Consider the following 3,743-nt stretch of genomic DNA (forward strand, 5'->3'; position numbering starts at 1 on the left):
GGTTGCTTCTTGTCTTGATTCTCTGTTTTTTGAGTTTGTTATATATCCTGGATATTAAACCTCTGTCAGATGTGTCACTGGTGAAGCTTTTCTCCCATTCTGTGGGTTTTCTGTTCGCTTCCCTGGTTGCCTCCTTTGATGTACAGAAGCTTTTTAGTTTAATGAGGTCCCATTTGCTAATTCTTGCCCTTGTTTCCTGAGCAATTGATGTCCAGTTTAGAAAATCTTTTCCTACACACATATCTTGTAGAATTTTCCCAATGTTTTCTTCTAACAGTGTCAGAGTTTCAGGCTTTAAATTGAGGTCTTTGATCCATTTGGAGTTGACTTTTCTTCAGGGTGAAAGATAGGGGTTTAGTTTCATTCTTCTACAGGTGGAGATCCAGTTTTGCCAGCACCATTTGCTGAACATGCTGTTTTCCTCCACTGAATATTCTTGGCCCTTTTGTCAAATATCAGGTTCCTGACATTACTCATATTTGGGTCTTCAGTTTTGTTCCATTGATCTATGTGTCTATATTTGTGCCAGTACCATGTTGTTTTTATGACTCAAGCTCTGTAATACAGCTATAAATCTCATATACTAATCTGCTGGTATTGCTCTTAGTGCTCAGGGTTGTTTTGGCTATCCGAGGTCTTTTGTGCTTCCATATGAATCTTAGGATATTTTTTTCCAATTCTGTGAAAAATGTCATGGGGATTTTGATTGGCATTGCATTTAATCTATAAATGACTTTTGGTAGGATAGTCATTTTCACAATATTAATTCTTCCAATCCATGAGCATGGGAAGTCCTTCCATCTTCTGATATATTCCTCAATCTTTCTTTAAAGAGTTAAAATTTTCATTGTAGAGCTCTTTAATGTCTTTGGTCAGGTTTATCCCGAGATTTTTTTTCTTTTTTTTTCCTTTTTGTTTTTTGCAGCTATTGTGAAGGGGAGTGTTTCCATGTGCTCTTTCTCTGACTGCTTGTTATTGGTACATGGAAAGGCTACAGACTTTTGTAGGTTACTTTTTAAAAAACTATTGTATTATTTTTGTTTTATGTTTTTAAATGTATTGCCTGCATTTAGTGAGTTCACCCATGTTCGTGCAATGCTGCAGAGGTCAGAAGAGGGCATCAGATTCCCCTGGAACTGGAGATAAGGACAGTTTGTAGCCACCATGTGGGTGCTGGGAATCGAACCCGGGTCCTCTGCAAGAGCAATCAGTGTTCTTAACCACTGAGCCATCTCTCCAGCCCCTGTAAGTTACTTTTGTAACCTGCCACTTTACTGAATGTGTTAATTTCTAAGAGTTTTCTGGTGGAATTTTTGGCATCTCTTAGATACATCATCTGTAAAAAGGGATAATTTGATCTCTTCTTTTCCAATTACTACTCCTTTAATTTCCTGCTCTTATCTTATTGCTCTTGCAAGAGATCCAAGTACTATGTTAAAGAGAAGTGGACATAGTGGACAGCCATGTCTGGTTCCTGATTTCACTGAGAATGCTTCCAGTTTTTCTCCATTTAGAATGGTGTTGGCTGTGGGTTTGTTATATACGGCTTTAATTATGTTGAGGTATGTTTCCTCCAGTCCAATTCTCTCTAGGACTTTGAACATAAATGCATGCTGAATTTTGTCAAAGGCCTTCTCTGTATCTATTGAGATGACCATGTAGTTCTTGATTTGAGCCCATTTATATGATTTGTGACTTTTATTGACTTACGTATATTGAACCATCCCTGCATCTCTGGGATAAAGCCAACTTGATCATGGTGGATAACCTTTATGATGTTTGTCTCTATGGGTTTGCAAGTATCTTGCTGAGATTTTTGCATCTATTTTCATTAAGGATATGGGTCTATAGTTTTCTTTTTTGGTTATATCCTTACCTGGCTTTGGTTATTAGAGTGATGCTGGCTTCATAGAAGGAATTTGGTGAAGTTCTCCCTTTATTTCTATCTTTTTGAATAACTTAAGTAGTATTGGATGTAGATCCTCTTTAAATGTCTGGTACAATATTTCGTTTTGGTGGGGCATGATTTAGATATCCATCCATTTCTTTTAGGTTTTCAAATTTTGTAGCATATAAGTTTTTAAAGTATTCCCTTATAATGTTCTGTATCTTTCTGGTGTCTATTGTGATGTTTCCCCTTTCATCTCTGATTTTGTTGATTTGGAGGTGCTCTTTCTTTCTTTTGGTTAACTGGGCTAGCAGTCTGTCAATCTTGTTTATCTTTTCAAAAAAACAGCTCTTGGATTCATTGATTTGTTATATTGTTTCAATTTCATTGATCTCTGCCCTGATTTTTGTTACTTCGTCTTGGCTTCTGGGTTTGGGTTTTGTTGGCTGTTGCTTTTCAAGTTTCTTGAGTTGCAATGTTAAGTCATTTATTTGTATTCTTTCTGATTTTTTGATGTAGGCACTTAGAGCTATAAACTTCCCTCTAAGGACCTCTTTCAGCGTGTCCCAGAGGTTCTGTTGTGTTGTTTTTTTCCTTTTCATTCAGTTCCAGGAATACTTTTTTTTCTTTCTTAATTTCTCTTTTGACCTATTCATCATTCGGGAGTGTGTTGTTTAATCTCCATGGGTTCTTATGGTGATTAGGGCTTCTTCTGGTGTTGATTCTAAGCTTTACTGCATTGTGGTCTAATAGAATGTATGAAATTATTTCAAACTTTTTGTATTTGCTGAGATTTGTTTTGTGCCACAGTATATGGTCGATTTCAGAGAAGGTTCCATGGGGTGCTGGGTAGAAAATATGTCCTTTGGTGCTTGGGTGGAATACTTAGTAGGTGTCTGTTAAGTCCATGTGATATATGGTATTGTTTAATTCAGATGTCTCTCTGTTATCTCTCTGCAATGTTGACCTATATAATGGAGACAGTGAGGTACTGAAGTCTCCTACTATTGATGAATTGGGATTAATATGGGTCTTAAGTTCCTGTAGTATTGTTTTTATGAAGTTGGGTAGACCAGAGTTTTGTGAATATATGTTCATGATTGTAACATCTTTTTGATTTATTGTTCCTTTGATCAGCTTCCACTGTTATACCTTCATTGAATTTCTTTCCAAAACCCCTTTGGTATAGTCGTTCCTTTGATCAGCTCTTTGTATTGCTTCCAGAACACTCTCAATGGCTGGTTTTATGGACTTGAATTCCTTCAGCCTATTTATGTCATGGAAGATTTTTCTTTCCCTTTCTACTATAATAGACATTTTGGCTGGGTATAGTAATCTGAGTTGGCATCTGTGGTCATTTAAAACTGGGAATACTTTGGACCAGGCTCTTATGGCTTTCATAGTTTGCGTTGAAAAGTCAGCTGTGCTCCTAATGGGTTTTCCTTTATATGTGACTTGTTGTTTCTCTTTTGCAGCTTTCAGAATTTTCTCTTTGTTTTGTGCGTGTAGTGTTTTTACTACGATGTGCCGTGGAGAGTTTCTGTTCTGATCCTGTCTGTTTGGTGTTCTGTATGCTTCTTGTATTTGTATGGGCATGTCTTTCTTTAAGTTTGGGAAATTTTCTTCCACAATTCTGTTGAAGATCTGGTCCATGCCATTGTCTTGGGATTCTTCACCTACCTGTATGCCTATGATTCACATGTTTGGTCTTTTTATGGTATCACTCAATTCCTGCATATTCCATTCTTGTGATTTCTTAAATTTTTCATAATCTTTGCTTGAGTGGTCCAGTTCATCCACTTTACCTTCCAATCTTGATACTCTGTTTTCCATTTCATTCATCCTATTGGTGAGG

Source organism: Nannospalax galili, unplaced genomic scaffold (genome assembly GCF_000622305.1).
Source record: "Nannospalax galili isolate Female #2095 unplaced genomic scaffold, S.galili_v1.0 scaffold329, whole genome shotgun sequence".
NCBI classification, from domain to species: domain Eukaryota; kingdom Metazoa; phylum Chordata; class Mammalia; order Rodentia; family Spalacidae; genus Nannospalax; species Nannospalax galili.